Here is a 23180-nt window from a genome sequence, read left to right on the forward strand (position 1 = left end):
GATATTGCTTACTGGTCCAGTTGTTAGGATTTTTGTTTTCTTTATGATGAAGTGTAACCCATAGTGAAGGCTGTAGTCTTTGATCTTCATTGGTAAGTGCTTCAAGTCCTCTTCACTTTCAGCAAGCAAGGTTGTGTCATCTGCATATTGCAAGTTGTAAATGAGTCTTCCACCAATCCTGATGTCAAATTCTTCTTCATGTAGTCCAGACTATCCGCTTATTTGCTCAGCATAGAGACTGAATAAGTATCATGAAAGGTTACAACACTGACTCACACCTTTCCTAACTTCAAACCATGCAGTATCCCCTTGTTCTCTTCAAATGACTGCCTCTTGATCTACCTACAGGTTCCACATAAGCACAATTAAGTGTTCTGGATTTCCTATTCTTCACAGTGTTATCCATAATTTTTTATAATCTACAGAGTCAAATGCCTTTGCATAGTCAACAAAACACTGGTAGAAGTCTTTCTTGTATTCTCTGCTTTCAGCCAGGATCCCTCTAACATTAGCAATGATATCCCTAGTTCCATGTCCTCTTCTGGATCCAGCTTGGTTTTCTGGCAGTTCTATGACGATGTACTGCTGCAACCATTTTTTAATTATCTTCAACAAAAATTCACTTGAATGTGATATTAATGATATTGTTTCATAATTTCCATGTTCCATTGGATCATCTTTCTTTGAAATGGGCATGAATATGGATCTCTTCTAGTCACTTGGCCAGGTAACTGTCTTCCAAGTTTCTTGCCATAGACAAGTGAGCACTTCCAGTTTTGGACCCATTTGTTGAAGCATCTCAATTGGTATTCTGTCAATTCCTGGAGCCTTGTTTTTCTGCCAATGCCCTCCATGCAATGCCCTCCTTGCTGTCTCCTGAAATGGTTGAATACTGACTTTTTTTTTCTTTTTTGGTGCAGTACCTCCCACTTTTCTTTGTTTCCTGCATTGTTGAATTTTTAGCCCAAAGAATCCTTCAATACTGGAACTCGAGGCTTGAATTTTTTCTTCAGTTCTTTCGGCTTGAGAAATGCCCTATAAGACAGAATAGAAACCCTCAGAGGGTTTCCAAGACTGTAATCTTTATGGAAGCGGACTGCCACATCTTTCTCCCATAGAGCAGCTGATAGGTTTGAGCCACTGACCTTTTGGTTCATAGCCAAGTGCCTAAACATTGTGCCACCAGGACTCCCAATGATATTTACCATGGTATTATTTGTAACAATGAAAAGATGAAATGCCAAATGCTGGTAGTCCTCAGAGTTCTTTCTGCCCTGGCCTTTTTCCTCAAATCACTACACACAGTCTTCAGTTAACAATCGCAAAATATTCACCTCCACATCTGTATGCCCAGCTCAGAGCTCTCCCTTGACTTCCTGCTCAGTGTTTCCAGCTCCCTACTAGACAACCCCACTTGGATGCACAATACTGAACCCATATTCCTTCCAACTCCTTCTCCTCTAAACTTCCCTATCCAAATAAATGGCCTTACCACCTACTTAGCTGCTCAAAACAATCACCTCTGAAGTCCCTCTCAAATCCATCTGTATCTCCCCAGCCCTGCTGTCCTTATCTAAGCCACCAGCATCTCCTGCCTGAATGACCACGATGGTTTCCCCTTATGCAGTCTTGTCATTTCCCCAATTCATTCTCTGTCCTTATGGTGAGCCATGATGAAAAATAGGCTTGTATAGGGCCATAAAAAAAAAAAAAAAAAAAGGTCCATAGCTGTCAGTAAATAATCGGCATTTACTCAGTGATGAGATCACAAGCTTTGATTTACTTACACAGCAGTTAGGATGAAGATGATTTGGGTGAGATTCATTATGGGATCAATCTCCCTCAGACCCCCATCCCAGGATGAGTTGACATAGGAAATCTCTTCTACACACATACAGCCCCAAGACACATTGTAGGCTAAAGATGATGGAATAAAGGAGCCTGGGTGTTTTATACCTCAGTGTACATGGGGACAGAGAAAGAGGGTAAGAAGAAGAACCCTTTGTTCAGCTGCTGGCCTGACCATCCTGTTACAATCCTGTGTGTCTTTATTCAAAGTCAATTAGCACAGTAATCCTGTGATGATTGGGGCATAACCGAAAAGAACGTTCCCTCCCCTCTAGCTACGAAGTTGATTTTGTAAATCTGCATTATCTGATTAATGATATAACAGGTTAAAAAACACCATGAGAGAGGTATGGCCAAGATGGCAGAATAGCCAGATGCTACTGGCGATCCCTCTTACAGCAAAGACCCAAAAAATGAAGTGAAACGATTATATTTAAGACAAGCTACAAGCCCTGAACACTGAAGGCAAAGTTAGAAAATGGACTGAGGAGCAAGGTGAGAGAGAGTCAGTTCAGAAGCAGACAGGAGTTACCAGACCTGAATAGCTGGGATCTCTCGGGCACCATTCCTGGGAGCAGCCGAAGCAGACTGGTAGTAGCATTTGGCTGCAGTTTCCTCAGGAAGAAGCAGGCAGCCACACAGCCTACTCCCACCTCCGGACCCAGAGAAGAATGGCACTCTCAGCAAAAGCTAAGTACTTGCATATATTTTACCACACCCCCCAACCCAAAGCTGACTTCAGTGGCTGTTGATTTCCCTAGCCTGAGATAGGCCCATTTGAGCACCCTGGGTTATGCTCATGGACTTGAAGAAGGAACAAATTCATAATAGGGGGAAAAGATAATTTGCCTACTCCACTAACGTGGGGAGCTCAGGACAGGAGTGGCTCCTGTCCAGGCATAAATGGCCCATGGATTTGAATAACTTTCTTCCCTGCATGGACCTGTGTGGGCCTAGTTCAGGAGAATAGGCCCTTGATGGCAGAGTCCAACTGTTTAAGCTGTGCAGTGGAGACGTGAGTGTTTGATATTTGACACTGCTTTGCCTGTTAAACAGGGTCCTCACCTACCCACATCAGGGACATAAAGACTGGTGGCTACACTCAGGTCACCCAGCCACCCACGAAAGGGGTCCAAAGATAACTGGTGCCTCCCAGTCCTTACAACCCAAAGCACCGGGTGCCCATGATCCATCTGCAGAACCCACCCACCTGTACACACTAGGGAAAAAGGAAGGGCTTTCCTCAGAGACACTCAGTGGATGGTTTTCAGCCCCTGCCTTGTTCAGAGTGTGACTCCCTGCTGCAACCAGATACCGATACCTGCACCAAACACCCCGGACCTTCTAAGACTGTAGAACAGAGTCCATACCACACACTTGATGACAAGCTACCTGGACACCTGAGCTGAATCCACACAAGAAAAGTGAATGGACTCATAAACTCATATACCTGATAACACCTCTAGCCATCTGGTGACAGGACATCAGAGCTCCAAAGGCGAAAAGAATCAAGCTAGCTCACTCAAGCAACCCATTTGGGCATATCAAAACAAAACAAAGCAAGAAACGAGGATATAGTAAGCAAACATAAAATAAAGTAATACAATAGCTTATAGATCACTTGGAGACAACAGTCAATATCAAACCACGTAAAGAAATAGACCATGATCCCTTCAACAAGCTCTCAAAACAGAGAATCAAAGGATCTTCTGGATGAAGGTGCCGTCCTGGAATTACCGGATACAGAATTCAAAAGATTAACATACAGAACTCTTCAAGATGTCAGGAAGGAGACCAGGCAATATGCAGAACAAGCCAAAGAACATACAAATAAAACAGTTGAAGAAGTTAAAAAGGTTATTCAAGAGCATAATGAAAAGTTTAACAAGCTACAAGAATCCACAGAGAGACAGCAATCAGAAATTCAGAAGACTAACAATAAAATTACAGAATTAGACAACTCAATAGAAAGTCAAAGGAGCAGAATTGAGCAAGTGGAAGGCAGAATTAGTGACCTTGAAGATAAAGCACTTGCCACCAATATATTTGAAGAAAAATCGAATAAAAGAATAGTAAAAAATGAAGAAACCTTAGGAATCATGTGAGACCCTATCAAGAGAAATAACCTATGAATGATTGGAGTACCAGAACAGGGAGGGATAACAGAAAATACAGAGAGAACTGTTGAAGATTTGTTGGCAGAAAACTTCCCTGATATCGTCAAAGATGAGGAGATATCTATTCAAGATTCTCTTTGAACTCCACATAAGGTAGATGTTAAAAGAAAGTCACCAAGACATATTATAATCAAACTTGCCGAAAGCAAAGATAAAGACAGAATTTTAAGAGCACCTAAACTCGACTGCTGTGGTTGATTTGAAGGATAAACAAAAAGTCACCTACAAAGGAGAGCCAATAATAAGAATAAGCTCGGATTACTTGGCAGAAGCCATGTATGCGAGAAGGCAGTGGGATGACTTATTTAAAAAATTGAAGGAAAAAAATTGCCAACCAAGAATCATATATCCAGCAAAACTGTCTCTTAAATACGAAGGTGAAATTTGGACATCTCCAGATGAACAGAAGTTTATGGACTTTGTAAAAACCAAACCAAAACTACAAGAAATACTAAAGCAAATTATTTGGTTAGAAAATCAATAATATCAGGTATCAACCAAAGACTAGAACTCTGGGCACAGCAATCAGAAGTCAACCCAGACAGTGAAATCAAAAACACAAAGCAAGATTAAAAAAAAAAGCTCAAAACGGGGTAAAAGCAATGTTATTATGTAAAAGAAGACAACATTAAAATGATAAGGAGGGACTAAGAAACGTAGTCATAGATCTTTCATACAGAGAGGAAAATAAACTGATATAAAGAAATAAAAGTTAGGTTTAAATTTAGAAAAATAGGAGTAAATAATAAGGTAACCACAAAGGAAACAAACTATCCTACACGTCAAAATAAAATACAACCAAAAAATAGACTCAGCAGAAACACAATCAAAACAACAACCATGAGCAAAGGACATTATATAAAGATAATCTACTCAGCACATAAAATTAAGTGGGAAAAAGAAACTATCAACAACACACAAAAAAGACATCAAAATAATAGCAAAATAATAGCACTAAATTCATACCTATTCATAATTACTCTGAAAGTAAATTGACTAGATGCACCAATAAAGAGACAGAGTGGCCGAATGCATTAAAAAACACAATCCATCTATATGCTGCCTAGAAGAGACACACCTTGGGCTTAGAGGCAAAAACAAACTAAAATTCAAAGGTTAGAAAAATATATATCAAGCAAACAATAATCAAAAAAGACTAGGAGTGGCAATATTAATTTCTGACAAAATAGACTTTAAAGTTAAATCCATCAGAAAGGATAAGGAAGGATACTATACAATCATTAAAGGGACAATATACCAAGAAGATATAACCATATTAAATATTTATGCACCCAATGACGGGGCTGCAAGATACATAAAAGAAACTCCATCAGCACTGAAAAGTGAGATAGACAGCTCCACAATGATAGTAGGAGACTTCAACACACCACTTTCGGTGAAGTACAGGACATCCAGAGAGAAGCTCGATAAAGACATGGAAGATCTAAATGCCACAATAAAACGACTTGACCTCATGGACATATACAGAACACTCCACCCAACAGCAAACAAAAATACTTTCTTTTCCAGTACATATGGAACATTCCGTAGGCTAGAGCACATATTAGGTCATAAAGCAAGCCTTAGCAGAATCCAAAATATTGAAATATTACAAATCATCTTCTCTGACACAAGGCCATAAAAGTGGAAATCAATAACAGAAAAAGCAGGGAAAAGAAATCAAACACTTGGAAACTGAACAATACCCTGCTCAAATAAGACTAGATTATAGAAGACATTAAGGATGGAATAAAGAAATTCATAGAATCCAATGAGAATGAAAACACTTCCTATCAGAACATTTGGGACACAGTGAAAGCATTGCTCAGAAGTCAATTTATAACAATAAATACACATATAAAAAAGAAGAAAGGGCCAAAATCAATGAATTATCCCTAAAACTTGAACAAACAGAAAGAGAGCAACAAAAGAAACCCTCAGGCACCAGAAGAAAACAAATAATAAAAATTAGAGCAGAACTAAATGAAATAAAAAACAGAAAAACAATTAAAGAATTAACAAGACCAAAAGCTGGTTATTTGAAAAAAATCAACAAAATTGATAAACCATTGGCCAAAGTGACAAAAGAAAAACAAGAGAGGAAGCAAATAACCTGAATAAGAAATGAGATGGATGATATTACAACAGACCCAACTGAAATTAAAAGAATCATAACAGATAATTATGAAAAATTATACTCTAACAAATTTGAAAACCTAGAAGAAATGGATGAATTCCTAGAAACACACGACCTACCTAAACTAACACAAACAGAGGTAGAACAACTAAATAGACCCATAACGAAAGAAGAGATTGAAAAGGTAATCGAAAAACTGCCCCCCCAAAAATACCCTGGACTGGATGCGCCTTCACTGCCGAATTCTACCAAACTTTCAGAGAAGAGTTAACACCACTACTACTAAAGGTATTTCAGAGCATGGAAAAGGACGGAATACTCCCAAACTCATTCTATGAAGCCAGCATATCCCTGATACGAAAACCAAGTAAAGACACCACAGAAAAAGAAAATTACAGACCTATATCCCTTATGAGCTTAGATGCAAAAATCCTCAACAAAATTCTAGCCAATAGAATTCAACAACATATCAAAAAAATAATTCACCATGACCAAGTGGGATTCATACCAGGTATGCAGGGATGGTTCAACATTAGAAAAACAATCAATGTAATTCATCATATAAATAAAACAAAAGACAAGAACCACATGATTTTATCAATCGATGCAGAAAAGGCATTTGACAAAGTTCAACATCCATTCATGATAAAAACTCTCAGGAAAATAAGAATAGAAGGAAAATTCCTCAACATAATAAAGGGCATTTATACAAAGCCAACAGCCAACATCATCCTAAATGGAGAGAGTCTGAAAGCATTCCCTGTGAGAATGGAAACCAGACAAAGATGCCCTTTATCACCGCTCTTATTCGACGTTGTGCTGGAAGGTCCTAGCCAGAGCAATTAGGCTAGATAAAGAAATAAAAGACATCCAGACTGGCAAGGAAGAAGTAAAAGTATCTCTATTTGCAGATGACATGATCTTATACACAGAAAATCCTAAAGAATCCTCAAGAAAACTACTGAAACTAATAGAAGAGTTCAGCAGAATATCAGGATACAAGATAAACATTTAAAAAATCAGTTGGATTCCTCTACACCAAAAAAAGAATATTGAAGAGGAAATCAAGAAATCAATACCATTTACAGTAGCTCCCAAGAAGATAAAATACTTAGGGATAAATCTTACCAAAGATGTAAAAGACTTATACAAAAAATCTACAAAACACTTTTGCCAGAAACCAAAAGACACCTACATAAAGTGGAAAAACATACCTTGCTCACAGATAGGAAGACTTAACATTATAAAAATGTCTGTTCTACCAAAAGCGATCTACAGATTTAATGCAATTCCAATCCAAATTCCAACAACATTCTTTAATGAGATGGAAAAACAAATCACTAACTTCATATTGAAGGGAAAGAGGTCCCAGATAAGTAAAGCATTATTGAAAAAGAAGAACAAAGTGGGAGGCCTTACTCTACCTGATTCTAGAACCTATTATACCACCACAGTAGTCAAAAAAGCCTGATACTGGTACAACAACAGACACATAGACCAATGGAACAGAATTGAGAATCCAGACATAAACCCATCCATGCATGAGCAGCTGATATCTGACAAAGGCCCAGTGTCAGTTAATTGGGGAAAAGACAGTCTCTTTAACAAATGGTGTGGGCATAACTGGATGTTCATCTGCAAAAAAAAAATGAAACAAGACCCTACCTCACTCCATGCACAAAAACGAGCTCAAAATCAATCAAAGACCTAAATATGAAACCTGAAATGATAAAGATCATGGAAGAAAAATTATGGAAATATTAGAAGCCCTAATACATGGCATAAACAGTATACAAAACATTACTAACAATGCAGAAGAAAAACTAGATAAGTGGGAGCTCCTAAAAATCAAACACCTATGCTCATCCAAAGACTTCACCAAAAGAGTAAAAAGATTACCTACAGACTGGGAAAAAGTTTTTAGCTATGACATTTCTGATCAGCACCTGATCTCTAAAATCTACATGATACTGAAAAATCTCAACTAGAAAAAGACAAATAACCCAACTAAAAAATGGGCAAAAGATATGAACAGACACTTCACTAAAGAAGACATTCAGGTAGCTAACAGATACATGAGGAAATGCTCACAATCATTAGCCATTAGAGAATTGCAAATCAAAACTACAATGAGATTTCATCTCATTCCGACAAGGTTGGCATTAATCCAAAAAACACAAAACAATAAATGTTGGAGAGGCTGTGGAGAGATTGGAACACTTATATACTGCTGGTGGGAATGCAAAATGGTATAACCACTTTGGAAATCGATTTGACACTTCCTTAAAAAGCTAGAAATAGAACTACCATAAGATCCAGCAATCCCACTCCTTGAAATATATCCTAGTGAAATAAGAGCCTTTACACGAACAGATATATGCACACCCATGTTCATTGCAGCACTGTTTGTCGTTGTTGTTAGGTGCTGTCGAGTCGGTTCCGACTCATTGCAACCCTGTGCACAACAGAACGAAACACTGCCTGGTCCTGGGTCATCCTTACAATCACTGTTATGCTTGAGCTCATTGTTGCAGCCACTGTGTCAATCCACCTTGTTGAGGGTCTTCCTGTTTTCCGCTGACCCTGTGCTCTGCCAAGCATGATGTTCTTCTCCAGGGACTGATCCCTCCTGACAACATGTCCAAAGTATGTAAGATGCAGTCTCACCGTCCTTGCCTCTAAGGAGCACTCTGGCTGCACTTCTTTCAAGACAGATTTGTTTGTTCTTTTGGCAGTCCGTGGTATATTCAATATTCTTTGCCAAGCCAACACCACAATTCAAAGGCGTCAACTCTTCTTCGGTCTTCCTTATTCATTGTCCAGCTTTCACATGCATATGATGCGATTGAAAATACCATGGTTTGGGTCAGGTGCACCTTAGTCTTCAGGGTGACATCTTTGCTCTTCAACACTTTGAAGAGGTCCTTTGCAGCAGATTTGCCCAATGCAATGCATCTTTTGATTTCTTGACTGCTGCTTCCATGGCTGTTGAGCACTGTTCACAATAGCAAAAAGATGGAAGCAACCAAGGGGCCCATCAATGCATGAATGCATAAATAAATTAGGCTATATTCACACAATGGAATACTACACATCGATAAAGACAGAGATGAATCTGTGAACCATTTCATAACGTGGAGGAATCTGGAAGGCATTATGCTGAGTGAAATTGGTCAGTTGCAAAAGGACAAATATTGTACGAGACCACTATTATAAGAACTCAAGGAACAGTTTGAACAAAGAAGAAAATATTCTTTGATAGTTACAAGGTGGGGGAAGGAGGGAGAGTGGGAGAGGGGTATTCACTATATAGATAGAAGATAAGAACTACTTTAGGTAATGGGAAAGACAACACACTATATAGGCAAGCTCAGTACAACCAGACTAAACCAAAAACAAAGAAGTTTCCTGAATAAACTGAATGCTTCAAAGGTCAGCGTAGCAGGGGAGGGGGTTTGGGGACCATGGTTTCAGGGGACATCTAAGTCAATTGGCATAATAAAATCTATTAAGAAAATATTCTGCATCCCACTTATAAGAGTGCTGTCTGGGGCCTTAAATGCTAGCAAGCAGCCATCTAAGATGCATCATTCGGTCTCAACCCACCCAGATCAAAGAAGACTGAAGAACACCAAGGACACTAGGTAATTATGAGCCCAAGAGACAGAAAGGGCCACATAAACCAGAGACTACATCATCCTGAGACCAGAAGAGCTAGATGGTGCCTGGCTAAAGCCGAAGACTGCCTTGACAGGGAACACAACAGAGAACCCCTGAGGGTGCAGGAGAGCAATAGGACGCAGACCCCTAATTCTCACAAAAAGACCAGACTTAAAGGTCTGACTGAGACTAGAAGGACCCCAGTGGCTATGGCCCCCAGACCTTCTGCTGGCCCAGGACAGGAACCATTCCTGAAGCCAACTCTTCAGACAGGGATTGGACTAGACAATGGGTTGGAGAGGGATGCTGGTGAGGAGTGAGCTTCTTGGATCACGTGCACACTTGAGACTATGTTGGCATCTCCTCCCGGGATGGGAGATGAGAGGGTAGAGGGGGTTAGAAGCTGGTGAAATGGACACGAAAAGAGAGAGGGGAGGGAGGGAGCGGGCTGACTCATTAGGAGGAGAGCAATTGGGAGTGTGTAGCAAGGCGTATATACGTTTTCGTGTGAGAGACTGATTTGTAAACCTTCACTTAAAGCACAACGAAAATTTCAAAAAGAACTTGATACAGAATATATAAAGAACTCTTAAAATTTAACAATAAGAAAACAAATAACCCAATAAAAGTCGGTAAAAAATTTGAACAGACACTGCATGAAAAAAGTACAAGGATCCAAAAAAAAAAAAAAAAAAACCCCACTGCCGTCGAGTTCTGACTCATAGTAACCCTATAGGCAGAGTAGAACTGCCCCATGAGTTTCTAAGGAGCGCCTGGTGGATTTGAACTGCTGACATCTTGGTTAGCAGCCACAGTACTTAACCGCTACTCTACCAGGGTTTCCTGTGAATGGATAGCAATTAAATATATTTAATCGTTAGGGAAATGCAACATCAAACCACTATGAGATACTACTTTACAACTACTATAAGGGCTACAAATAAAAACAAAGCTGACAGTTCCAACTGTTGACAAGGATGCAGAGCACCTGAAACTTCTGTACATCACTGGTAGGAACGGACAACTCTATAGTCACTGTGGGAAATAGTTTGGCAATTTTTTATTATATAAAACATACACAAACCAGACGACATAGCAGTCCCCCTCCTAGGTGTTTACCCTAGAGAAATGAAAACTTAAGTTCACTCAAAAAACTACCGCAAGATTTTTATGCAGCATTATTCATAAGGGCCAAACCTAGAAGCTGTCAAGATGCCCTTCGATGGGAGATGAAGAAACAAACCAGTTCGTCCACTGAATGGAATATTACTCAGCAGTAACAATGAACAGATACTGATCACACAATATCCGTGATTCTCAAATGCATTGTGCGAAGTGAAAGAAGCCAGACTCAAAAGGTTATATAACGTGTGCTTCAATTTATGTCTTTCTGGAGAAGACGGAAATATAGATGGAGAAGGAACAGATCAGTGGTTGCCAGAGGCTGGTGGGCGGGTAGGGGAGGGCTGGTGGTGAAGGGCTTGATACAAAGGGGAAGCACCAGGGACTTTCTGGGGGTGAGGGAATTTTTCTGTATGCTGTTGGTGGTAATCATGACATGACTTTACGCATTTGTCAAAACTTGCAGAAACTTACACCAAAAAACCAAAGTGAATTTATTGCATGTGAATTGGGGGAAAAAAAGTTCTATGAATAAAAAGTATGGGAAAAAGAAAAAAACATTCATGTTGTGCTCATTGATTAAGTGCAAACACAGGTTGACTAAGGACACAAGAGTTCAGCAAAAATCAATGAGTACATTCTGTGAGAGTCAATTGGTCATGAGGTCTCGGGGAGTTGTAACTGGCACAATGTTAGCTAACAACAACATAATATGACATTCACAAGAAATAGTATAAAACGAAACAAAACAAAAACCCATTGCCGTCGAATCAATTCCAACTCAGAGCCGACCCTATAGGACAGAGTAGAACACCCCCATATGGGGTTTCCAAGGAGTGCCTGGTGGATTGGAACTGCCAACCTTTTTGGTTAGCAGCCGCAGCTCTTAACCACTATGCCACCAGGGGTTTTATTATACTTGAAAGTTGTGTAGTATATATCCTTCATCTCAGTAAATTTAAAATAACATTATGTCTGAATATATAGGGAGTGCTTGGGAAGAGAGGCCTGGTGATCTACTTCTAAAAAATCAGCCACCGAGAAACCCGTGGAACACAGTTCTACTCTGACACACCTGGGGTCACCACACGTGGGGTCACCACACCTGGGGTCACCACACCTGGGGGTCACCACACCTGGGGTCACCATGAGTCGGAACTGACTGGACAGCAACTGGTTTGTTTTTGTTTTGCTTGTTTGTTTTATGCTCACATACGCTTTTTTCCCCGTGGGGCCAGCAGTGCATCACTGATTGAAGGCTTCCCCTTCTCTCCACTCCCACTGTGGTTTCCTTGTGCTAGGCCGTCTGTCATCACCCCAGGCTTCATTTCCCCCAATGCACGCCCATAGCACTACCAGAAAAATCTTCCTAGTATTTAAATACAATCATGACACTGCCCTCAAAATTCTCAACGGCTCCCCAGGCAGGGCCTTCTGCATGAAATCCAAGCCGTAGGTTCCCTGCTGTGGAGCCTCTGCAGCCTCCTTCCTTATCAGAACCCCACATTCACCTTCACAACCAAAAAAAAAAAAAAAAACATTGCCATTGAGTCTATTTCGACTCATAGGACAGAGTAGAACTGTCCCACAGAGTTTCCAAGGAGCACCTGGTGGATTCGAACTGCCAACCTCTTGATTAATGCCATAGCTGTTAAGCACTACACCACCAGGGTTTGCAACAGTCAGGCCAAACTGCCTGCAGTTCCCAGAGTTGGCTTTACTTGTTTACGTCTTTGCACAAGCTTTTCTCTGCCTGGGATGCCTTCCTGACTCCCCCCCACTCCATCTCCTGCTAATTCTCAGCATTCAAACCCTGCTGCAGCACGCCTCTTTCAGGGACCTGCTCAAGCATCTCCTTCCAGAGCGTGCTGTCATAGGAAGCTGTCACACAGGCCCACCTCTGTGGCTTGCCTATCTGCCTGGTAGCTCCTCTGAGTGAGAGAGGTGACCTCTGCACCTAGCAGCTGGCTTGGCACTCAGGGGATAATTAGGAAGTTCTTGTTGCATTAAAAAACTAATTAATTAATTGCTTTCAGCTATCGCCTATAGTAAATCACAGGATTTAGCTGCAGGAATATACATCTTTTCTCTGAATTCACTTAATTGCTTTAAAAAAAAAGTTGCTTAAACTGTTGAAAAACTCAACTGTGTTTTTTTCTTTCCCTTAAATAACCGTACATAAAAACCAAGTGAGTCACTGACATTTTTTGTTGCTGTTCATTGTTTCCTGAAAGTCAGTTAGACATAATCTAAGACTCCTTACCTTGATCAATAACCAAAACACTAATTGACAACCCTCATTGGTTGGGCTACTCTTACACCCCAAGGACATGCTAAGTGCACTCCACTTGTCACGCGACGTAATCCTCAACCACTCTGTCATCTGGGTACTGTTAGCCCCATTTCACAGATGAAGAAACCGAATCTCAGGAAATTAAAACATTTGTTTGAAGTTACACAGGTGCTGAGTAGTAAAGCCGCGATTCAAACAATGGTCAGTCTGTTTTCTCTTCTGAGTTTGTGCTTTGCTACTTTAAAAAGTGCAATATCTGCATCAGGCTGTACCAGTGACCTGGAACAAATAACACCCCCACTCTAATAGGTGCCTTGGCCATTGGAAAAAGCCCCTGGGGCAGGGCCTAACACGAAGTGACCTGATTCCTGATACCCAGATCTAATGAACGGGCTTTCCCTTCCCTTGACCGAGATTTTCAGGAGGAAAGTGAACGATGCTGAGGAGTACCTGTGTCCTCTGTCAAAGGCTGGATCTGAAAGTCCCCGTGAGCTGGTCTAGGCTTTCTTCCCGGCACAACTTTCCAACACCCAGCAGGGAGCTCCGGCTGTTTCTCCGGGAGCTGCCCCTGTACTGCTGCCTTCCCCGCTGCCTTTGTTTACTGTTTGTTACCAAGCACTTGGTTGCCCTGCCAGGCGAGTGACTCAATAAGGAGCCTTCCCATTTCCAATGGTGTGCTTTCACGCCCCGGGCCCTGTGTAGTCTCTAGCCAGTGTAGCAGGCAGAGCCACCCCCAGCAAACTGCGTCCTCAAAGCCAGTGACCCCTGAGAAAGCCTGTAAGAGCTCAGCTGGATTAGGTGCCCCTAAAGGCAGTGGGATTTAGACTCACCAGGGACTTTTACCCTGATGTCACTTTATCTTCCTGTCCAGTCAAAATAAACATCCCTGCAAGGAAGCAGAGATCCTGCTCAAGAACCCAGTCTTGGTTTCATTTACTCAACAGTCTCCCATGCACCTGCACCCACAGGATAGATGTCTGCACCAGCCGAAAGAGGAAGGATTGCCTCGAGCTGCCACTGGGAGGGCATGAGGAGTATGCGGAGAAAGGGGAAAAGAAAGTCTTGCGCTCTCTGATACTCCGGTTCAGAAAGGAGCCAGTGGGGAGGGGAACAGCAAAAAATAGATCGTTGCTCTGTAGAGACAGAAACGATAACACAGATCTTTGAGACCTTTAATCAATAGCAGTGTCATGGATTGAATTATGTCCCCCCAAAAATGTGTGTAGCAATTTGGATTCCCAGTATTGTGTGATTTTCCTGTATGTTGTAAATCCTGTCTGTATGATGTTAATGGAAACCCTGGTGACATAGTGGTTAAGTGCTATGGCTTCTAACCAAAAGTTGGCAGTTCAAAACCACCAGGTACTCCTTGGAAACTCTATGGGGCAGTTCTTCTCTGTCCTATAGGGTCTCTATGAGTCGAAATCGACTGGATGGCAATGGGTACGGTATGATGTTAATGAGGAAGGATGGGCAGCAGTTGTGTTAGTGAGGCAGGACTCAATCTACAAGGCTAGATTGTGTCTTGAGGCAATCTCTTGAGATAAAAGATAGAAGTGAGCAGAGAGACAGAAGGACCTCAGACCACCAAGAAGGCAGTGCCAGGAGCAGAGCACTTCCTTTGGACTTGGGGACCCTGCTCCTGAGAAGCTCCTAGTCCAGGGGAAGATTGATGAGAAGGCTGACAGAGAGAGAAAGACTTCCCCTGGAGCTGATGCCCTGAGTTTGGACTTTTAGCCTACTTTACTTTGAGAAAACTAATTTTTCTTTATTAAAGACAACCACTTGTGGTACTTCTGTTAATGCAGCACTAGATGACTAAGACAGGCAGTTTCAAAACCAAGAGTCATTTTATAAAAAAAGGAAATGTGAGTGTTTACAAATTAACAAAAAAAAATTAGGCAAAGTTTGATGAAGCCCAGTGCTCGTGAGGGCACGGTGAAGTGAGCACTCTCATATGTCCTTAGTGAGAATGTAGATCAGTGCAGCCTGACAGGGAATCTGGCAATATTCGTTAAAATCGAGAATGTACATATCCTTTGCTCTTCCAACTACTACAAACTGACCCCATGCATATACATATAAAAGTTCACCCAAACATATGAAAAAGGATGCTCATTGCAGTATTTTTTTAATCACAGCACAAAATGTAAAGCCACCAAAGTGTCCATCAACAGTGAACGGATAAATTACGGTGCACACGAAGCCATTCAAAGGCTGCCATTGAACAACTGCCAAGACATTTTTTTTTTAAACAAAAGGTATGGAATGGTCTTGCATGATTCCTTTTATTGTGAATAAATAAATAAGAACCAAGTATATGTATACTGTCTTAGGCTGGGTTCTCTAGAGAAGCAAAACCAGTAAACCATATAAATATATATATATACAGAGAGAGAGATTTATATTAAGGAAACAGCTCAGGCAGTTGTAGAGGTTAGAATGTCCCAAGTCTGTGGATGAGGATAGAGGCCTCTCCCGATTCACGCAGCTGGCAAACCCAAGATCAGCAGGTCAGAGAGCAGGGCTCCTGCTCACAGGCTGTGAAGGTTGAGGAATCCCAAGATCAGCAGGCAAGGCTGCAAGTTTCCTTCTAATTCACATAGCTGCAGGGGCTGGCAAACCCAAGATCACCGGGTCAAGAAGAGCAGGAACCTTGCTCACAGGCTGTGAAGATCGATGAATCCCAAGATCAGCAGGTAAGCTGCTAGCTCAAGTCCCAAGAACTACAGGTCAGAAGACAACAGGAAGCTGCAGGATCCAGAACAAGCCAAAAACTTTGGCAGCGAGAGCAGGAAGGAAGTATGCAGCAGAGGGAGGAGAGATGAAGCCTGAGGGGGCAGTGAGCCACCACAGGCCCCACACCCACCAGTACCACTCAGCAGATTCCATCGTGGAGTTGATCACGTATCAAATTTCAACAGGGAAGTGATCACAACCTTATACAGCTGCCAAAACACTGAGAATCATGGCCCAGTCAAGTTGACGCACAATCTTAACCAAAACATATACTTGATAGTAGTTGCCTTGGGAAGAGAGTTTTGGGTTATTATTTAGTCAGGGAAGTTACTGTCAATTTTGAGAGTTTTTTTTTTTCCACTTGTACCATAATGTAATAGTATCATACGATGGTTTGCAAAATTAAACTTTCTCCTGCTTAAAGTCACCTTTCTTGGCACTCCCCTCTAGTAGCAAAGCATTTTACAACATCTTTGGCCACCTTGTGCTCCTCCCAAATTTGTCTAATCATAAGATTTACCCTGAAGCTTGATAAAAAATGCAGATTCTCAGGACCCAGACCTGTGAAACCTGAACTCTGGGGGAAAGCCAGGGACATTTGTATTTTAATCAAATGCCCATGTAATTTTTATTTGGTACTGTGTTCAGGCCAGTCATGTATAGTTGAACAAACTGACTCCCAGAGGGCGAACAGAAACTTCTCCAGCTGTGCAACTGGTCTGTAATAGAACACAGAGCAAATCTAAGCTATATAAAACCAAAAAACAAACCCCAATGCCATCAAGTCAATTCTGACTCATAGCAAACCTATAGGACAGAGTAGAACTGCCCCATAGGATTTCCAAGGAGCAGCTTGTGAATTTGAACTGCTGATCTTTTGGTTAGCAGCCATAGCTCTTAACCACTGCACCACCAGTGCCGATCTGTGTAAAGTCATCACCACCTTCACCTTTATTGTTAGAAATAGTATAATTCAGTCATAATCCCCTTCTACAATGATCTCTGTTAAGATTTAACTCATTCCAAATACACAAGGAAAAATCCTAATCCACTACTAACATTTTTAATTCATATCTTTTTTTAAAACGTAGTTGTTTTAACTTTCAAAAATTGTGTTATGCACATTTGCATGTAGTTCTTAAAGTAGGCTGCCCCGTTAGACCCCTTATTTTATGCTTTACATCAAGAACATGTCAATATTTAACTTCTCATAAACTGCAAATTAATTAAATCTGGAATAATAAAGTTTTATTATGCAAAGTAAAATTTAGAATCTGCCATGTATTGTTGATGAGAATGTAAAATGGCCCAGCCACTCTGGAAAAGAGTTTGGAATTTTCTTTAAATAATAAACAGTGTTCACACAAAAACCTGTACACGATGTTCATAGCAGCTTTATTTGTAACGGCCAAAAAAAAGTTAACGACAAAAATGTTTTTCAATAATGGTTATACAAACTATGGTATATCCATACCATGGAGTACTACTCGGCAGTAAAAAAGGAATGAATTATTGATACATGCAACAGCTTAAACAGATCTCAAGTGACTATGCCGAGTGAAACAATAAAAAGCCAATCTCAAAATATCAAAAACAGTATTTTATTTATATAACATTCTTGACATGACAGATTTAGAGAGATGGAAAATAGATTCTAGGTTGCCAGGTGTTAGGAATTGGGGGTGCATGTATCAAAGGGAACCATGGGGAATACCTTTGTGGTGATGGAACAATTCTATATCTTGAGCATGATGGTGGATAAGTGAATCCACACTAGTGATAACATGGCATAGAACTATATACATACATTATACCAATGTCAAGTTCCTGGCTGTGATATTGTACTATACACAATGTATAGATGTAACCATTGGGGGGAATTGGGTGAAGGGGACATGAAACCTCCTGTACTACCTTTGCAACTGTATATGACTGTAATGACCTCAAAATTAAAAGTTACAAAATATATAGACTCCATGGGAGGGAGGGTAACTTCAAGGCCCTGGGCCTGCTCCAGCTACTTCCTGCAGGACTGAAGAGGAGTCATTTATGGAGAGACCTCCATGGACCTCACCCCATGGGGAGCAAAGATGAATGAGGCACAGACCTGCCCACAGGGGCTTTAATGCAGGCTCCACTGACCTGAGAGATGACTCCGTGCTTCTGGGATGTCTTGCACAGATGTAAGCCCAAAAGATTTCTGACACATCAGAGGAGAATGATTATATACTACGCAGTGAAAAAGGTACAGACAGGGCCAGGGCCATAGGAGGAAACAGAGACATGTTGGGTTCAAGCATACAGAGTGGATGTACAGCTCTGTCCACGCCAGAATCCCCTCACCTGTCTGTCTCCCTTTGCCTCAGCTTACCTGGCTACTTCACAGGATCCAGTGCTATCTTCCTTTCTCCTCTAACCCCTTCTGCTGCATCCTTCCTCTGATATCAGAGCTTCTTTGAGACAAGAGACAATGCCCTGTCCCTCCTCCTGCCATCATCCCTGACTCCAGGAAGTACCCCATGTAGACCATGCAAGAAGGTCCCACTCCACACTCCTCAGAAGGTACCTCTCCCGGATGAGCCAGGGACCATGTTGACCCAGCACCTGTGTCTCCTCTCCTAGACTCTGCTCCAAGTACCCTGCCCAACCAGCACTGAACCAGCTTCCAGGGCCAGCACAGGCCTCTCCCCCAAGCAGATGTGGATGGAGCGTGGAAGTAAGGAGCAGAAGCTGCTCACGGTATGGGGCAGAGCTGAAGAAGTAGTGGCCACTGGCTGGGGATAGAGGGACAGGGCCAGTGGTCCTCATAAAATCCAGAGCCTGAGAATGGTAATTCCCAACTTAGTCTTCCAGGTAGATATGAGTACACACCTGTCAAGGTAGGAGGACAGTCGCACTTCATTTAAAGCCTGGTGGCTTGCCCTATAACTTTTAAATATTTAGACATGAATATGTGGGCCTCCACTTGTATTCTTTCCCTGAGCCTGCCCCTACTCATTGTGGTGTCGGCATTGATCTTGGTGACTTCAGCACACACAGTGACAACCCATCTAACCCTTGGCCTCTCAAGTTGCTGGCCTCCTCACTTCAGTGATATTGTCCTCATGCCAGCTCAACCATCTACTTTTATGTTCACCCCATGGTCTTTGCCATTGTAATTAACTGTTGTTGTTGTTGTTGTTTTTACTTGCCATTGAGTTGGCTCTAACTCATGGCAACCTTACATATAACAAAAAATGCTGCCTTGTCCTGCACCATCTTCATGATCATTAGTATGTTTGAGTCCATTGTTGAGGCTATCATGTCAGTCTATCTTGCTGAAGGTTTCCCTCATTTTCACTGACCCTCTGCTTTACCAATCAGAATGTCTTTTTCTAGCCATTTGTCTTTCCTGATGATGTGTCCAAAGTAAGTGAGTCAAAGTCTCACCATCCTCTCTTCTAAGGGGCATTCTAGGTGTATTTCTTCTAAGGCTCATTTGTTCATACTTTGGCAGCCCATGGTATATTCAATATTCTTCACCAACACCATAATTCAAACACATCAATTGATGAGAATTGACAACTGTGACATCTCCAAAAATTTCAATTTTTAAATATCCTAGGCTCAGACCACCAACTGACTTGTATTTTTCTAGCTTACTCCTTCCAGTTACACCCACTTTCACCATTTTTTGGCCATCAAGACCATCTATCCATGGACCCTCCCACTTTGTCACTGTTCATCACCTACTGGTTTTATTTATGTTCCTCACTATCCAGTTTACCCATGTGGCAAGGATGCAAGTGGCCTTCCAAGAAAACCTGTGCTCCCCTTAGCCCTGGGCATACAAGGACACTCCTTGTCAGTTACACAAGCTGGATGTAGCTATGGGACTGAGTTGTAGCCAATGGACTGTGAGTGGCTACACATTCAGACCTTGCCCGTAAACCAGCTCCTGCTCCTTCCTGTAGGCTAGAACGGCAATGAAGATCACCAGGTGACCTTGGAAGCCACAGTTCATAGATGTCTCCTTCATCCTGGAACCTCAACTTCCACTCACCTAGAACATTTCCCCGGAAGTGTTAAGTAAGAAAGAAAAGAATCTATTTGTCTGAATTAATGAATTTTAATACATCAGTTAGATTAATTAAAAAAAAGAAAAAAAGTTGCCATCAAGTTAACTCTGCCTCAAGGCAACCACGTGTCTCAGAGCAGAATTGTGCCCCATAGGATTTTCAATGGCTGTGGCCTTTCAGAAGTCGATGGCCAGGCCTTCGTTCCAAAGTGCTTCTGGGTAGACTCAAACCGACATTCTCTCAGTTAGCTGCCAGGAAATTAACCCTTGGCAGAGACAGAACCAAGATGGCGGAATAGACAGACGCTCCTGGCCAGCCCTCTTTACAAAAAAAGACCCAAAAAAAACAAGTGAAACAAGTATATTTATGACAAGCTAGGAGCTCTGAGGATCAAAGGTAAGCTTAGAAAGCAAACTGAGGGGCAGGGGAAGGAAGAGACCATTCAGAAGCAGAGAGGAGTTACCAGACCTGAATCACGGGGAGCCCTCAGGCACCACTTCTGGAGCAGTGGTGATGGGCTGGTACTAGTGTTCAGCTGCAGTTTCCTCAGGGAGAAACAGCCAGCCACACAGCCTACTCACACCTCCGGAAGCTGAGAAGAACGGCGCTCTCGGCAAAACCTAAGTACTTGCCTATATTTTACCACACCCCCCAGAGCTCTTAACCGCTGTGTTACCAGGGCTCCTACATTAATATAGCCCATCACTAAAATCACTCACCTGCATGTTTTCCTGTGAGTGTGACCTACAGTATGGCAGTGGTTAAGCGTAGGGCCCTTTGAACCAAGATTGCCTGCGTTCAAATCCTGGCTCTACCATACTCTTTTTTTTTTTTTTAAGAGTATAAAATATTTTTATTGAATTTTAGATGAAGGTTTATAGAACAAACTAGTTTCTCATCAAACAATATACACATTGTTGTATGACATGGGTAACAACCCCACGACAGGTCAATACTCTCCCTTCTCAACCCTGGGTTCCCTGTTACCAGCTGTCCTGTTCCCTCCTGCCTTCCAGCCCCAGGGCTGGTGCATCCCTTTAGTCTTGTTTTGTTCCATGGGACTGTTCAATCTTTGGATGAAGGGTGAACCTCTGGACTGGCCTCATTACTGAGCTGAAAGGGTTCCAGGGGCCATACTCTCAGGTTTTTGCCAGTCTCTGTCAGGCCAGCAAATCTGGTCTTTCTTTTTGGGTTAGAATTTTGTTCTACATTTTTCTCCAGCTTTGCCTGGGACCCTCTATTGTGATCCCCATCAAAGTAGTCAGTGGTGGTAGCCAGTTGTACCGGACTCAGTCTGGCGGAGGCCATGGTAGATGTGGTCCATTAGCCCTTTGGACTAATCTTTCCCTTATATCTTTAGTTTCCTTCATTCTTCCTTGCTCCCAAAGGGTTGAGACCAGTGGACTATCCTAGATGGCTGCTCACAGGCTTTTAAGACCCCAGATGGCTCTGCCATATTCTGACTTTGCTACCTTAAGCAAGTTACTTATTCTCTCTGTTCCTCTGTTTCCTTATCTGCAAAATGGAGACAATGCTACTAGCTACTCCTAGGTTTATTTTGAGAGTTAGGCAAGTTAATATGTTTACAGGGTGTAGAACCACACCTTGCATAGTAAGCACAGTGTATCTGCTACTGTTACTTATGCCCTCAACACAACTGTCTCATATATTCCTGAAAAAAAAAAAATCCTGATTAAATTTAGTTTCACACCTACTCCCCTATATCCAGGCAGCTGAACAGGTTGGAAAAAGCACAGACCTGCGTTAGTTGGTCATGCTGGAAGGTCATAGCCACAGGTCTCCTGCCAGCTCCCACCCTGCCCAATAATCCCACTGCATCTCCCTCTGCCGGTTCCAAAACCCATACCTCTCCTCTCTCCACTCTGAGTTGATACACTCCAGCTCCACTGCGGAAGGAGAAGCTGTCAGAGGAGAATTACTTTGTGCTCCCAATACCAAATCTACCGCCTTCCAGCACCATCTGGACCTACGTCCACACCTCACCTCTCCTCAACCTTCTCAAATCAGGCTTTTGTCCTCAGGGCACTGGAAGGACTTTTGTCCAGCTTGTCAAACCCAAGGATCCAGTCTCAATCCTCATTTTACTTCACCTGGCAGCAGCATTGGATCAGCCCCTTTCCTTTAAAATGCTTTATTCCCTTGGATTCCGGAACAAATTCTTCTGAGTTTCCTCATACCTCCATGTCTGCCTCCTGCTCCTCCTAACCAATAATCAGTTTCCATGGGGTTGATTTTGACTCATGGTGACCACATGTGTGTCAGAGTTGAACTGTCAGAGTAGGGTTTTCAAGGCTATGACCTTTCAGAAGTAGATGGCCAGGCTTTTCTTCCAAGATACCTCTGGGTGAACTCGAGCCTCCAAACTTTTGGTTAGCAGCTGAGCACATTTTGTTAGCTGTTTGCACCACCCAGGAACTCACCTCCTCCTTCTACTGTCCCTTAAATGTTGAAACACCTTGGGGCTTCTTCCTCAGCTCTCCTCCCTTCTCCTCCTACATTGATTCCCCACATAAAATCATCAAGCTCCATGGCTTTAGCTACCATAAATAGGCTTAGGAATCCCGAACTCTTATTTAGAAAGAGTCCCTGCCTCTCCAGTAAACTCTGGATTAGCCTATTTTATCTCACTGCCCACACATCTCCACTTTGAGGTCTAATGTTTTCATTGTTGTTAGGTGCCGTTGAGTCGGCAACCCTACGTACCACAAAATGAAACACTGCCCAATCCTGCGCCATCCTTAAAATCATTATGCTTGAACCGATTGTTGCAGCCACTGTGTCAATCCAACTCATTGAGGGTCTTCTTGTTTTCCACTGGCCCTGTACTTTACCAAGCGTGATGTCCTTCTCCAAGAACTAATCCCTCTTGACAACATATCCAAAATATGTAAGACGCAGTTTCACCATCCTTTCCTCTAAGGAGCATTCTGGTTGTACTTCTCCCAAGACAGATTTGTTCGTTCTTTTGGCAGTCCATGGTATATTCAATATTCTTCACCAACACCGCAGTTCAAAGGCACCAATTCTTGTTCGGTCTTCCTTATTCATTGTCCAGCTTTCATGTGCATATGATGTGATTGAAAATACCATGGCTTGGGTCAGGCGCGCCTCAGTCTTCAAGACAA

The 23180-nt window shown here is 42.1% G+C and overlaps 1 protein-coding gene across 9 annotated transcripts in view; it reads right to left on the reverse strand.

The window, feature by feature from the left end:
• FRMPD2 (FERM and PDZ domain containing 2) overlaps positions 1–13810 on the reverse strand; it is a 229655-nt gene extending 215845 nt beyond the window's left edge. For all 9 annotated transcript variants that reach the window (XM_049854931.1, XM_049854930.1, XM_049854925.1 and 6 more), the window contains exon 1: positions 13688–13810. The gene's annotated coding sequence lies outside the window, so the exon portion shown is untranslated. The remainder of the gene's footprint in view (positions 1–13687) is intronic.
• Positions 13811–23180: the final 9370 nt, after the last annotated feature.

The sequence above is a fragment of the Elephas maximus genome, chromosome 16 (genome assembly GCF_024166365.1).
Source record: "Elephas maximus indicus isolate mEleMax1 chromosome 16, mEleMax1 primary haplotype, whole genome shotgun sequence".
NCBI lineage: Eukaryota > Metazoa > Chordata > Mammalia > Proboscidea > Elephantidae > Elephas > Elephas maximus.